Consider the following 17,311-nt stretch of genomic DNA (forward strand, 5'->3'; position numbering starts at 1 on the left):
AACAAACGTATACAGAACCTGATCTGAATGAGAATAGTTAGCAAAGTGAGTTGAATAAACTCCTTTTAGTCATACATGCATAGTTTTTAATTTGTACCAGTTGCAAAAGGTTTTGTGTTTTTGGTGTGCATGATTTTATTTCTTGTACATACAATTTTTAGCTTGTCATGGACAATGAGCGCTAACCTTGCGATACATGAAACATGATTTATTGAGCGGCTATTCCTCTAATTGGGGTCGCCACATATTTCCATGTGAATACCCGTCTCTAAAGACCAGAGCCTACAGGGGCATAACAAAAATACTACTTAAAATAAGAATCTGATCACCGTGATGCCCAGTGGGGAAGCTGAAATGGGTTTCTCGCAGATTCATACCTATGGATCAATTACCATTGTACTAATGACTGTTTCTATTCCCGTTTACTAAAATGGACAGTTAACCATGATTTATCTATTTATCAAAAAGTCAGATCAATGTAACCTGTCAAAAAAGCTGCTTAAAGGATCTTGGCTGCACAATGAATCCTGTTTCTGACCTTTAAAACAGGTGCTTTACCCTGTTGCTGGCACAAAATGGATTAAGGAAAATGTGGGGGGCGGGGAAAATATACATGTGCCGCTAGCAGTCCTGCGAAAGGTAGTTACCTTTTTAATTTTCCATATAATGAAAGGGATCTCTTTTTACATGGTGCTACTGAATTGTTACAATTGTTTAATGAGCAAAGCTGATGTCTTGAACCTCAATTTTTGGAGTATGATACCAGATGTGCAGCTGATAAATTTAGAAGCCCTTCATTATCATGTCTTCTAAGAAAAATTAGAGTATATATACAAATCTGACATTTTTAATTTTGTTACAAAAATGCTGTTCTAAAAAAATACATTACATTAAAACTATCGCACACGGGTAAGTGCGGTAACCATAAATGTTGTTAATGGGGTTATTTATCAAGCTGCAAGTGTTTCAAGTCAAATGAGTGCTAACTTTTTTTCTCTCAAAATATTTAGCAATGCATTTTGTTTGCATTCAATCCCTTGACACCAAAGGAGGGGGTGGGGGTGGGTGTAGTTTATTAAAAAAAATAGCGCAAGCGCCATAGCATAATACTGTTACAAGGTGTAATAACAAATAGTTCGCTGCAGACAAGTGTTCACTTACAGCAAGTATGATTAAAAAAAAACTGTCATTGGATAAGTGTGTCAGGAGGATCCAAGGCTCCAGCTAGTCTAGGACAAGAGGCAGAATAAATCCAATACCTCTCAAACAGCTGATTGCCAGCGGTGCTTGAGTAAACAGACTGGGCAGGTTTCGCGGTCACAGGCAGCCTCCAGGGGATTAGTGGTTCATCAAGGTCGTACACCGCAATTGGGACCCTCTCTGGGAGAAGTAAAATCACCTGTTGTCCTCAAGTCAGAGATATGCTGTCTTACCGCCCAGAGAAATCCAAAAGTCCCTCCTGATCAGCGCTGTGGATATTGAGTATCCTGTGCGCTGGTAGCAAAGCCTCTTATTGACATGCAAAACCACGTGACCCAACTCGTTTCGTTACGCTGAACGTAACTTCATCAGTGAAACTGCGTGACACCCCCCTGATGAAGTTATGCTCGGCGTAACGAAACGTGTTGGGTCACTTTGTTTTGCATGTTAGTAGAGACTTTGCTACCAGCGTTTAGGACACTCAAGATCCGCAGTGCCGATCAGCCGACAGGACTTTTGGGTTGTTTTACTTCTTCCACAGAGGGTCCTGATTGCGATGGGACAACCTTGATGAACCACTGTTCCCCTGGAGGCTGCCTCTGACCGTGAAACCTGTCCTGTGTGTTTACTAAAGCACTGCCGGTAATCAGCTGTTTGAAAGGTACTGTCTTTTTTCTGCCTCTTGTCCTGGACTAGCTGGAGTCTTGGATCCTTCTGACACAGTTATCTACTGCGAGTTTTGATCATACTTGTCGTAAGTGAGCACTTGTCTGTGGTAACCATTTGTTATTAAATTTTGTAACAGTATTATGCTATGCAGCCTGCGTGTCTTTCTTTGTTTTAGAAATTCATCGTTTGTGCAGTAGATCTGAGAAGCTGCCCTAGACTCTGGATTACAGTTTTTATTCCCAGATTTGCAAACTATTTCATTGGAACTGTATGAACTTGACTGACTTTTTTTTTTTTAAAGCTATGTATATTTTAATATTGGTGTGTGACATGCATACAGACATACATGCATAAAGGAGTGCAAAAATCCTCAGGTAACATGAAGAAGGGAATATAGTGCAATAATGTATGAATAAAAAATGGGGATAATCCCACTCACATTTTATCAAAATTAATCGGGCAATTTGGGGGAAAGCACTTCTACAACCATACAGCAATACGTCCTCCAACAGCAGGTTAATGGACTAGATTTTCCGCAAACCATTTACCGGCTTTTGGAGAACGTGTTGCTGTTTTGGTTGCAGAGTGAGTGGCCTTCCCCCAAATTGCCTGTATTTCCTTTTTTTTTTTTTTTTTTTTTTTTAATCATATCCAGTTTTGTACCATACATTATTGCACTATATTCACCCTTCATTTTACCCGAGGATATTTGCGCTCCATTACTTGTTCCTGCTCGTACCCAAAAACACATGTAAAGACTCTTTTGGAGCTGCACTATTCTGTAATGTTTATACTTTTAATCACAATTGTGCACTGCATATATTTTTCACTTTCCTTGTACGCATATAGTGTTGTGCTAAGTGGTTCCCTCCTTTTGGTCAAATTTGTCAACCACTCCCCAAACCGTACGCAAAGACAGTTTGATGAGCCTTTGATCAACAATTGGTCAAACTATTTACTGTATAAAAGGCTTTCTGCTCACCACTACTTAGTAATTTAGATCCTATAAAGCGTGTTTCCTCCCACCACCCTAACATGGCTTCTTAAATGAAAGGTGCTATTTACAACACATACTTGATTAACCACATTTATATGGTGCCCTTTAATTTTTTTTTTTTTTTATTGGGTAATGTATGAAGTTCGAATACAAATCCATTCTTATGCGCTGGCATGCTTACATAACTGGCATGCAAGTACTAAGGTATTAAAAAAAAAATATCATCCAGAAGCCCTTCAAATGATAAATGTTTTCATAGTTCTGTATGAGGGAGACTGAAGGGAAAAGGACAATAGATTTATGATGCTAAATCTCATTAACTGCTCCCATAGTCTAGAAATTGTCCACCCAAAATGTGTTGCATTGTATGTCTGTGAAAACAATGCTAGTTATGGTGACTTTACGTTGCCCTGCAGATGGCGCTGTTGGCAAACTATCCATCTAATTTTTCTTGTGTGTTCTGTTTCATTTTACTTTCACAATTTAATGGAAAACTGTTATTGTTGACCTCACATTTGATAATCGCCAAAGGCATCATTTTGTGGATAAAGCAGTCGCGGCAGTAATCCTAGCATGAGCATACTCTTTATAATGGAATGGACCTTTTTATATCCAATAGCTTTAACATTTGCTCAACACAATGCATTGAAAGACCGTTAAGTGTGGTGGACGTCTCCCACTGCAACTGTTGTGGATTTGTGGGTGACTTTCTAGCATTGATCGTGGTGAAGTTGGAGCAAATGGTTTCAGAAATTCTTAGAAAATACACAATCATTTAATGTGGAAAGGCAATCTGTGTACAGATGTGATCATGTCCTGCCGTGGTGGAACCTATATTTGAGGTCTGTCTGTTATTGTCGGTCTTTATCAGAGTTTTACATCTTTGATCAAGCCCATCAGCATGACCGAGTAGCCCATTTAATGGCTGTTCTGTGCTTTGCTTTATCTGGTGGTGTACATATTCTTCCCCCTTTCTGTGCTGGTTTGTCTAGCATTGTCCATTGGATGCAGTGCACATGGTTTTTAACTCACAAATTCACTATGCCAATAGTGAACCACTGCATCCATTAAATTATAGATATAGATATAGATCTCTTAGGCATTTCACTTTACATCAAAACATATGTATTACCACGTGAGCAGCTTGGTGGATTTTGCTTTGTCTTCGGAGATCCAACACACACACTTGAGTAAAGTAAGACCTGAAACATAGGATAAATGCTCAAATCCCAGCATTGTGCTTTATGCATCCAACATCAATCTTCCCTCATACAGTAGTATGTAACACATTTTTATTTAATTGTTTTTCCTCCCCTGTCTCTACTTTGAATTGTACACTTCTCTTCCTAGAACCTTTTTATCTTTTCCCAGTAAAAGGCTTTCTGTCTGTTCATGACCCCTATTCAGTATGTGAACATAATGCAGTTCTTTCGGTTACTAAGATTAAGAATGCAGTGCGTTATGACTAAAAAAAAAAATGAAAAAAAGGCTTTGATGTTTTGACAAGTCTTATTTTATAAACCTACAGAGAGCAACTTTACTATGCCATAGGTGCTTTTTGATTTATTTGCTGGAGATGCCTACGGCTGGTCCTTCTGTGCATTAGCCGCTGAAGATGAGAAGGAAGTTGCCGCAGGAAAGCCCAATTCTATTACTAATAAGAGGAACTTATTACTTAGGTCCAATCAACATTTGTTAACGTTGCAAATACAGTAATGTGTGGGCAGAGAGTCTGTGATAATGCATATTTCAATAACTATATAGTGATGATAATTTTCACAGTACTTTTTTACATCATGTGCATATATCACACTTCACCTATGTAATCTTGGTGCCATCAAAGAGGATCTGTGTGTTCGTGGTCAATTGAGAATTACAAACAATTACGCATTTACTTAAATTGAAATTAATGTCAAAGTAGAAGCTGGATACAAAAAAGTTTGAGATTTCAAAAACAGCATTAATATTATTGTGAGAAGCTTTTCTAGGTAGTTTAGCTGGTAATGTTGCTGCTGTAGGTCAGTACAATTGCTTCTCTGGCCATTCCTACAAGACTTCTTCTTCCTGGTGAACATAAACTTAATTTATGGCCATCACAAATAAGTCCCAGCACACAGAACAATCTGACCCATTACAATAGCATCAAAATAGCGCAGAAGCAGCAGCTCTGAACACATTCTGGGTTCTGCCTGGTGCTCTATACAGTGAAAGTGATGTATCTTTTAATTTCTACTAAAACCCTTGGAGCATTACTAGCCCTGAAGGGGTTACACAGTGCACCGAAAGGAGGATATAAAGAGGCACAACCTAAAGGTCACTCTGAGCAGCTGTACAATCCTATCCCAGGGGCTTCATTCTTGGCAAATTACTTTCACCACCTGAGGCACTCCATAAATAATATCAGTATCAGATGAGAGTGCACTGTTCCTTAACAACGCTCACTATTCTGCAAGCCCAGTGCATATGCAAGAAGATGGAATACTCCTATAGTTCATGCATTGGAATGTCAGATGGGATACTCCGACAGCACCAATCCTGTTACCTTGGGCAAGCTACAAAGTTGCTCTGTGCATCAATTTGATTGTAGGCGTTACAGTCCAGGGAGTGGACGTGGCTGCAATTGTTATCCCTATGGTAACCTTATGTCTGTGTGGTGTGATTGCTTTCACTTGGGAGCTTGTAACAAATCTCAGCACATGGCAATTATATCACAGAATTACATCCACATCCAATCAATTTGCAAAATATTCATTTGATTTACACAAAGCAAACAATCACTGTATCACCATGACCCTATTAAGACTCCAGCCTATTAGTAAAGCGTTTTTTCTGTCCTGCATCTGTTTGGAGTTAAGAGAACTTTTCAGATTTCATATATTTGATACAAAAAAGGGCTTCTCTTGCCCAGCTAATGGTCAACGTGCATAGGTCAGATCAAGGTGCATATATTTGCAGTTTTTTTTAATCCGGTAGATTTACATGAGCTCAGAACTGACCGTTTTCAAAAAAGCGGAAAAAAAGTATACTTCAATTGGTGCATACAGTACATTGATTCCTTCCATATACATCATTTGGCATCTCCCCAAATTCTTTTGTTGCTTCATACCATTACTCTCCAAATTCACAACTAACTCAAGATTTGCAAAACCAAAGTACCTTGATATATTACCAAGCGACTTAAGTTCCTTAATATTATTGCAATGACTTGCAGTAATGAACAAGGAGACATATATATATATATATATATTTTTTTTTTTTATATATATAATGTGTAGAGGTATCAGTACCGTGTTAGCTGAGCTTCAATAATCAAAAAATAAATAGATGATACCGTTCTGTGGCTAACAAAATGCTTTTATTTGTGCGAGCTTTCGAGATACACTGATCTCTTCTTGCAGCGATGTTACAATGAATGAAGCAATCAAAAGGTATACTTAACAACAGTGTCTATTGGAATGTTATCTGTGCTGGTCCTTCCCCCGGTGTGGATGTGTTTTATGGCTAGGTGTCAAAAGGTTCCTGAAAGCAAGTGATGTAAGAGTGTGTGTGTGTGTGTGTGTGTGTGTGTGTGTGTATCAGTGTGAATAAAAATGAATGGAGAGCCCACAGTATATACAGTGCTTTACAAAAGGTGGGAGTGGATAAAGCCCCTCTACAATCCCTGGCTGATATCACCCAATTTCTTGGCTCCATTTCCTCTCTGAATGAGAAGAGTGAGCTGCTAGTTCTTGGGGATTTCAACTTCAATTGGCTTGACCCTAAAAACCACAAAATCCAGATACAACTCAAGTCACTTAACCTATCGCAACTCATTTCCCAACCCACATGGATAAACCTGAAATCGCATAACCATTCCTTGCTAGACTGGATTCTCTCCTCAAACCCCAGCAGAATCCAATCCTCTGGCATCCTTCCTGATATTTTCAGTGACCATGCAATAGTGTACTGTGTAAGGAAAATTAAACCGCCCCATTCAAGCCCTAAAGTTCTCACTAGAACATTTAAAAACTTTAACCCACAACAGTTTCTGGATGACCTTACCAACTGCCCATGGCACAGAATCGATTTAATTCCCGACCCTGATTCTGCGCTCGACTATTTCCAATCCGAGTTCTTAAAACTCTGCGATACCCATGCTCCACTACGCAAAAAAAGGTACGGGGGGCCCACCTTCCATGGGTTACACCTGACCTTATAGCACTCTACCAGTTCAGGGATGCCTTGTGGAAAAGCTACAAAGTAACTGGCACTACCAAGGATCTCAATCACTACAGATGCATGCGGAACATGTGCACAAGGCATTCAAAAGCACAATATTACTCTGACAATCTCCACCAGAATACATCAAACCCAGCTAACTTCTGGAAGGTTATCAACCATATATTCCAGCCTCCTAACCATCAACAACCAAGTAATATCACTAAGGGGGATATTACTCTGGCAAACCCCACTGACATCGTAAATGCATTCAATGATTACTTTGTGGGGTGTGCCACTAACTTATTAGCGAAACGCAGCACAAACCCCAAACATGAATCTCATCCTGGGAGTATCCCTACAGTCCCACCCCCTCCCAACACTGCCCGCAATTTTCAATTTGGCCCAGTAGCTGAAGAGGAGATTATGTTAGCCTGCATAGTTTAACCCCCCACCCCTTTACAACTTCTTTCACTGCAGCCTCTCCCAAAACTGACTGCACAAAACACTGAAACCCTGAATTGACCCTAGCATTGCAATGCAGCAAAACACATGACAATGTACAGGTTCACCCCTGCTGTTTAGTCTGCACACACTCACTCTGCTCATAACAGCTCCATGCAACACTGCCTACCTCTAGCATCATGAACCTGCTATGTATTTTAACTTTTTTCTTTCTCCTGGCCTCATGGAGATGTTACTCCCTCTATCCACTACAAACTCCTCCATCCTGGCCCGCACCCAACATCACCATACACCCTGGACTACTCAAAAGCCTTGCACTATCTACTGAATGTTGGTGGAGAACTCTAAAAACAAGCACACCAACCACTGCTCACTCTAATGGAAAACACCACAAATTTACAACTTGTAAACAACTACCCAAATTTCTTCTCATACTATTACTCTCTCTAGCAGGTGATATTGAAACTAACCCAGGTCCTCCCATTTCAGCTCTGTCCCATGCCCCTGAGAATTCCACCTTTAAATTCCAAAAAGGGCTATCTGTCGCCCATATAAACATCCGGAGCCTGCTGCCCAAACTAGACGAACTAAGGCCATGGTGCCTTATGCATAAACCCAAAGCCATCGTTCTTACAGAAACATGGCTATCCTCTAAAACCCCTGATGCAAATATCGCCATTCAGGGATACTCCATTTTTAGGAGAGATAGGTCAAAGAGAGGAGGAGGGGTGTTATTTTATATTGCAGACACCTTACAATTTACACTGCTACATTGCCCACCAAGTCCACCCTCTTTTGAAACTCTAGTTGGCAAAATCTGCCTCCCCTTTTCTAAGCCCATCTTGCTTGCTGGCATCTACCGCCCCCCTAAAGCCCTTCTACAATCCTTGACTGATATCACCCAATTTCTTGCCTCCATTTCCTCTCTGAATGAGAAGAGTGAGCTGCTAGTTCTTGGGGATTTCAACTTCAATTGGCTTGACCCTAAAAACCACAAAATCCAGATACAACTCAAGTCACTTAACCTATCGCAACTCATTTCCCAACCCACACGAATAAACCTGAAGTCGCATAACCATTCCTTGCTAGACTGGATTCTCTCCTCAAACCCCAGCAGAATCCAATCCTCTGGCATCCTTCCTGACATTTTCAGTGACCATGCAATAGTGTACTGTGTAAGGAAAATTAAACCGCCCCATTCAAGCCCCAAAGTTCTCCTCACTAGAACATTTAAAAACTTTAACCCACAACAGTTTCTGGATGACCTTACCAACTGCCCATGGCACAGAATCGATTTAATTCCCGACCCTGATTCTGCGCTCGACTATTTCCAATCCGAGTTCTTAAAACTCTGCGATACCCATGCTCCACTACGCAAAATAAGGGTACGGGGGGCCCACCTTCCATGGGTTACACCTGACCTTATAGCACTCTACCAGTTCAGGGATGCCTTGTGGAAAAGCTACAAAGTAACTGGCACTACCAAGGATCTCAATCACTACAGATGCCTGCGGAACGTGTGCACAAGGCAAACAAGGCATGCAAAAGCACAATATTACTCTGACAATCTCCTCCAGAATACATCAAACCCAGCTAATTTCTGGAAGGTTATCAACAATATATTCCAGCCTCCTAACCATCAACAACCAAGTAATATCACTAAGGGGGATATTACTCTGACAAACCCCACTGACATTGCAAATGCATTCAATGATTACTTTGTGGGGTGTGCCACTAACCTATTAGCGAAACACAGCACAAACCCCAAACCTGAATCTCATCCTGGGAGTACCCCTATAGTCCCACCCCCTCCCAACACTGCCCACAATTTTCAATTTAGCCCAGTATCTGAAGAGGAGATTACACAAGCGCTCCTCAAACTAAAACTAAGCAGCCAATGTGGACCCGACTTACTACAATCTAGGTTCCTACGACTTGGTGCCCCAGCCATTGCCAAACCAATTGCGTCCATAGTCAACTCTATCCTGTCTGCAGGCCATATCCCTAAGACCTGGAAAACTGCCAGAGTTGTCCCAATCTTCAAAAGTGGGGACAAAAACACTGTCTCAAACTACAGGCCAATCTCACTTCTCCCAATTCTATCCAAAGTTATGGAAAAATGTGTCCACTCCCAATTAAGCGAGTTCTACACCAAGACAAATTTCCCTAGCCAATTCCAGTCTGGGTTTCGTCCCAAACACTCCACCGTAACTACCCTGCTAAAAGTTTGCAATGAAATCCAGTGTGGAATGGAACGGGGACAACTCACTGGTGCAGTATTCCTAGATTTTGCAAAGGCTTTTGACACAGTTGATCATGCTATCCTGCTTAACAAACTCCAGAGCTCTGGAATAGGGAAACATGCTTTAAACTGGTTTCAGTCCTACCTATCAGGAAGATCCCAACATGTGTCCATCTCAGGCTCTAACTCCAACCCCCTGGATATCACCTGTGGTGTCCCGCAAGGCTCTGTTCTGGGGCCCCTACTCTTCTCAGTGTTCATTAATGATCTTCCCACAGCTTGTACGGAAGCCTCAATACACATGTATGCAGATGACACAATCCTGTATGCACACAGCCATAGCCTCTCTGACCTTCAACACATACTTCAGTCTGACTTTTTGAGACTCGAAAACTGGATTTCCCAAAAGAAACTGTTTTTAAACACTGACAAGACTGTAACAATGGTATTTGGGACCAAGACTAAATTTGTAAAGCTTCCAGTGACTGAGCTCCTGATTAGAACCAACGCTAAAACCACCCTAACACCTGTCACTAGTTTTAAATACCTGGGCTTATGGTTTGACTCCCACTTAACATTCGGGATGCACATTGATACCCTGACAACCAAGACCTATGCCAAACTAGGGGTACTTTACAGGAACAAATCCTCCCTAAGTCTCCTGGTCAGAAAGCGTATTGCACAGCAGATGCTAATGCCAATTATTGACTATGGAGACATAGTATATGGCTCGGCTCCTCAAACCCACCTTAGCAAACTTGACACCCTCTACAATTCAATTTGTCGTTTTGTTCTCCAATGCAACTACAACACACATCACTGCGAAATGCTCAAAGAACTAGATTGGTCATCACTAGAGTCTAGGCGCAAAGTTCACCTTTCCTGTCTCACCCTCAAATACTTTCTGGGCAAGCTACCCAGCTACCTGAACAAGCTCCTCACCCCTACCACATGCAGTACCTATCACCTGAGATCAGACTCCAAAAGACTATTCATGGTCCCAAGACTCAACAAAGTATCCGGACGTTCCTCCTTCTCCTTCCGTGCACCCCAAAACTGGAACAACCTACCAGAGACTCTCATATCCACCACCAGCTTAAGTTCTTTCAAATCTAAGGCTGTCTCACACTTTAATCTGGTCTGTAACTGTTTCATAAGCTCATAATATATATTTTCTTTAACTGTGCATGCAATGTCTTGTATATAAATGTATACCTTGTTCATTTATGTAACTGTATTTGTAACCATGTATTATTTGTTTTACTCTGTGCCCAGGACATACTTGAAAACGAGAGGTAACTCTCAATGTATTACTTCCTGGTAAAATATTTTATAAATAAATAAATAAATAAATAAATTATACAAGCGCTCCTCAAACTAAAACTAAGCAGCCAATGTGGACCCGACTTACTACAATCTAGGTCCCTACGACTTGGTGCCCCAGCCATTGCCAAACCAATTGCATCCATAGTCAACTCTATCCTGTCTGCAGGCCATATCCCTAAGACCTGGAAAACTGCCAGAGTTGTCCCAATCTTCAAAAGTGGGGACAAAAACACTGTCTCAAACTACAGGCCAATCTCACTTCTCCCAATTCTATCCAAAGTCATGGAAAAATGTGTCCACTCCCAATTAAGCGATTTCTACACCAAGACAAATTTCCCTAGCCAATTCCAATCTGGATTTCGCCCCAAACACTCCACCGTAACTACCCTGCTAAAAGTTTGCAATGAAATCCAGTGTGGAATGGAACGGGGACAACTCACTGGTGCAGTATTCCTAGATTTTGCAAAGGCTTTTGACACAGTCGATCATGCTATCCTGCTTAACAAACTCCAGAGCTCTGGAATAGGGAAACATGCTTTAAACTGGTTTCAGTCCTACCTATCAGGAAGATCCCAACATGTGTCCATTTCAGGCTCTAACTCCAACCCCCTGGATATCACCTGTGGTGTCCCGCAAGGCTCTGTTCTGGGGCCCCTACTCTTCTCAGTGTTCATTAATGATCTTCCCACAGCTTGTAAGGAAGCCTCAATACACATGTATGCAGATGACACAATCCTATATGCACACAGTCATAGCCTCTCTGACCTTCAACACATACTTCAGTCTGACTTTTTGAGACTCGAAAACTGGATTTCCCAAAACAAACTGTTTTTAAACATTGACAAGACTGTAACAATGGTATTTGGGACCAAGACTAAATTTGTAAAGCTTCCAGTGACTGAGCTCCTGATTCGAACCAATGCTAACACCACCCTAACACCTGTCACTAGTTTTAAATACCTGGGCTTATGGTTTGACTCCCACTTAACATTCGGGATGCACATTGATACCCTGACAACCAAGACCTATGCCAAACTAGGGGTACTTTACAGGAACAAATCCTCCCTAAGTCTCCTGGTCAGAAAGCGTATCACACAGCAGATGCTAATGCCAATTATTGACTATGGAGACATAGTATATGGCTCGGCTCCTCAAACCAACCTTAGCAAACTTGACACCCTCTACAATTCAATTTGTCGTTTTGTTCTCCAATGCAACTACAACACACATCACTGCGAAATGCTCAAAGAACTAGATTGGTCAACACTAGAGTCTAGGCGCAAAGTTCACCTTTCCTGTCTTGCCTTTAAATTCTTCATGGGCAAGCTACCCAGCTACCTGAACAAGCTCCTCACCCCTACCACCTGCAGCACTTACCACCTGAGATCAGACTCCAAAAGACTATTCATGGTCCCAAGGCTCAACAAAGTATCCGGACGTTCCTCCTCCTTCCGTGCACCCCAAAACTGGAACAACCTACCAGAGACTCACATCCACCACCAGTTTAAGTTCTTTCAAATCTAAGGCTGTCTCACATTTTAACCTGGTCTGTAACTGTTTCATACACTCATAATATACATTTTCTTTAACTGTGCACGCAATGTCTTGTATATAATGTATACCCTGTTCATTTATGTAACTGTACTTGTAACCATGTACTATTTGTTTTACTCTGTGCCCAGGACATACTTGAAAACGAGAGGTAACTCTCAATGTATTACTTCCTGGTAAAATATTTTATAAATAAATAATAAATGGTGTGGGTGGGTGTGGAAATGTGAGAGATGGTAGCACAACTAAAAGTGTGTGTGGATACTTTGTGGTCCCTATTGGTGTATAGGGATGGAAAAACAAGGAGTATTAGTATGTGTAAGAGACAGCTGTGTGTGCATACATATAGCACAGTATGTACAGATATGGCCTTTAGCGCTCATGGGAAGAGAGTTCACTTGTGTCAGTAATTACTCATAAAATTTCGATCTCTGTTTAGGCCACCGTTAAGTGCCCCGAACAGTTGCATAAATTTGTATTCATGCAACCGTCTCTCTTTCGGTGTTTTAAGATTAACTTTGAGTATGGCAACCCTCAGATCGTTCATCTTATGGCCAGAGTCAGAGAAATGTTCGCCAACAGGACTGTCTCTTGTTCCGCGTGTCATGATGTGATTATGATGTTATATATATAACAGAAATATTTACCAGATGTTGGTCCGGGAAACAGAGACAGCACACAGCCAGGAAAGTACAAAAAAAACTGTATTCATAAGAAGTACATGGCACTGCATCCAACGTTTCGGTCATCAGAATGTGACCTTCCTCAGGGATGGGCAGTGAATGAGTGCCAGTGAAACACCATAAATACCCACAACAATCAATAAAAAATTACACTCACCCCTTGTGGGAACCCCCAAAGCCAGCGAAAACCGTGTGTGTGCACCTTCTGTGAACCGCAGCCCTGTCCTGGAATGCACCGCCATCTTGGAAATTAACAAAGTCACTTCCTTAGTGACGCTGTAACCAGAATGCCTGCAATGTGTCAAAGACACCACTAGATGTTGGCGCGCATGCGCCCTATGTGTAGTATACTAATCCTGACTGCGCTCACCACTGCGCATGCTCAGAACTACCGGGAACTGCCATCCCCAGTCATAGCGTGGCTAACAGCGTCCTGCGGCTGCTGGCTGTCAGCGCGTGCGCCCAGCAAGTGGGACGGTCAGAGACCTCCCTCTGACGGCACAATTCAACTGCACAAAAGCAAAATCGCCGAATATAATAACACCAACCAGAACGCAGCAACTAGCGTCATGTGGTGGCCATGGCAACAGTACCATGAATGTAAAGGCTATAGCAAGCATGCTAAATAACAAAGCATTACATTAAGAACCAGGGCAACGGTGTACAGAGAAACCACACACTAAGCAAATAAACACGTAAACATATGGTGTATACCATTGATCTGGACAACATTTTCATGCTTTAGTCTAATACTGCATTTGTAATTTATTGCATAGATTATATGTTGCATGCTTTGTCCTGGTAGTGCATGCATTGTGCCTTATGTATGTGTTTACGTGTTTATTTACGTGTATGTGTTTACGTATTTACGTGTTTACGTGTGTATTGTGCCGCCAGAGGGAGGTCTCTGACCGTCCCACTTGCTGGGCGCACGCACGCTGACAGCCAGCAGCCGCAGGACGCTGTTAGCCACGCTTTGACTGGGGATGTCAGTTCCCGGTAGTTCTGAGCATGCGCAGTGGTGAGCGCAGTCAGGATTAGTATACTACACATAGGGCGCATGCGCGCCAACATCTAGTGGTGTCTTTGACACATTGCAGGCATTCTGGTTACAGCGTCACTAAGGAAGTGACTTTATGTTAATTTCCAAGATGGCGGTGCATTCCAGGACAGGGCTGCGGTTCACAGAAGGTGCACACACACGGTTTTCGCGGGCTTTGGGGGTTCCCACACGGGTGAGTGTCATTTTTTATTGATTGGTGTGGGTATTTATGGTGTTTCACTGGCACTCATTCACTGCCCGTCCCTGAGGAAGGTCACATTCTGATGACCGAAACGTTGGATGCAGTGCCATATACTTCTTATGAATACAGTTTTTTTGTACTTTCCTGGCTGTGTGCTGTCTCTGTTTCCCGGACCAACATCTGGTAAATATTTCTGTTCATGTGTGCATATGGGATAAGCATCAGTGGATCATCAGTTTACAGTGTGCTAACTGCCCTTGTTTTTTATATATATATATATATATATATATATATATATATATATGCAAATATAGCTGTATGCTCATCTGCATGATATATATATATCTCAAGAACAAGAGACAGTCCTGTCGGCGAACATTTCTCTGACTGGCCACAAGATGAACGATCTGAAGGTGGCCATACTCAAAGGTAATCTTAGAACACCGAAAGAGACGGTTGCATGAATACAAATGTTTGCAACTGTTCAGGACACTTAGTGATGGCCTTAACAGAGACTGAAGTTTTATGAGTCGCTACTGGCATGAGAGAACTCTTCCCATGAATGCGAAAGGCCATGTCCATACATACTGCGCTATATATATGCACACACAACACATACAAATACTCTTTGTAATTCCATCCCTATATACCAGTAGGGACCACATAGTATCTACACACACTTTTAGTTATGCCACAGCCTCTTACATTTCCACACCTACCCACACCATTGATATACACTCCCACTCCACACACACCTTTTTTAAAGCGCTGTATGCACTGGGCCACCTTAGAAGATGCCCGTGGGGGCGAAATGTGTTGTGGTATTCATTTGCTGCTGGCCCTGACTGCTGGCCTCGTTTGGACCTCATATTTTTGGATTGGACTCTCTTTATATGTTGATGATTCACTCCGGCTGGGGTGATCCCGTCCAGGACTCTAAGCTGCACTGAACTCAGACCATCCATGTACCATCAGGAGCTGAGCATACTTTTTACTCTGGTTCTCATTGTAATATTCACCAGCTAATGCACTGGTTTCCTATTTTCCTAGTATATGACCAGTTTCCTGCATGTGATCTTACTTTGGGTTTATGTTTGGGTCACTGAATCATTTCCATTGTTTTTCTCCTTTGTTTATGTGAGCTATATCAATAGCTCTATGCTATTAGGAGATCTCATTACAGTGTCCTACATATGGGTTCAGTTTGCTTAGGGGTACATTTGTGTCATGATTACATCTTTCCTGGTGGGTTAACACCACATATTTTCTCTTGGAATTTAGGGCATTTGCCTTTATTGTTTTCATACCATCTCCTCATTATATGACCGTCCGGTTGCTAATCACTATGGGTACTTGGTCCCCATAGTGGTTTTACAGATTGAGGTTTTGTTTATTTTTTTCTCCCTATATTTTTTTGTGTTATAAGAGTTAGTCCCATTTATATATTTATTTTCTGTCCAACGATATTCTTTGAGTCCAGTAGTTAGGGGTCCAGTTAGCTGTTTTTGTTTTTCTTTATATTTTGATTCAATAAATGTATTATTATTTCGCAATATTAGTCTGAGTGCTTTTTGTGAGGTTTCTTTTTTCTTCTTTTGTGTTCATATACTTTATTTATTCCTCCAGCACCGCCATCAGAGGTTTTTCTGTTATTTTCAGTTATTCTCTGTTTTGGTTTAGATAGCGTGTATATATATATATATTGGTTGTTCTGATGCGGTATTCATTTTTGTGTGTCATATATATATATATATATATATATATATATATATATATATATATATACATATATATATATATACATATTCTCTCTTCTCTCCTCTCTCTCTCCTCTATCTCATTATTAACATTTAGGGACCATTTAACACCTTAAGTCATAAAATGCATACTGCACAGGGGGGAGGAATAGACTTTAATCACAGATCACATTCCAGTATGCACTGTTTTAAAGTAAAAACTTTTTTTTTGGCTTCATTCATTGTAACATCGCCGGAAGAAGAAATCAGTTTATCTCGAAAACTTGCACAAATAACAGCATTTCGTTAGCCATAGAACGTTATCGTCTATTATTTTTTTATTATTTAAGCTCTAACAAGCTCTACCTCTACATATATATATATATATATATATATATATATATATATATATATATATGTATATATATATATATATAACTATCTCGTGCGAGAAGATATGTCAAAATTATTTTATTTATAAAATGTTTTACCAGTAAATAATACATTGTTACCCTTTGTTTTCAAGTATGTCCTGGGCACAGAGTTACAATGATAATACATGGTTACATTAAGTGAACAGAGGTTATACATTCAATTTACAGACATTTCAGGACTGTTACAGATAATATATGATTATAGGCGTATGTAACAGTTACAGATAAGATCAAATTGTGAAACAGCTGAAGTTTTGAAGTTACTTAAACTGGAGGCGCGTTTGAAAGTCCCTGGTAGATTGTTCTAGTCGTGAGGTGCACGGTAAGATGAGGAGCGGCTGGATTCCTTGTTGAACCTTGGGACAGTGAAAAGTCAGATCAAAGGTGATAAATGCTGTGTGTCGTAGGGGTGAGGAACTTGTTCAGATCACCAGGTTACTTGGCCAAAAAGCATTTCAAGGCAAGACAGGAAAAATGTAATTTGCATCTGGACTCCAGGAATAACGGGGTATCAGTGCGAAGATTTCTTGGATGAAATGCATTGGGCAGTGTAAAATCGTCTTCATG

Source organism: Ascaphus truei, chromosome 6, assembly GCF_040206685.1.
Source record: "Ascaphus truei isolate aAscTru1 chromosome 6, aAscTru1.hap1, whole genome shotgun sequence".
Classification (NCBI taxonomy): Eukaryota; Metazoa; Chordata; class Amphibia; order Anura; family Ascaphidae; genus Ascaphus; species Ascaphus truei.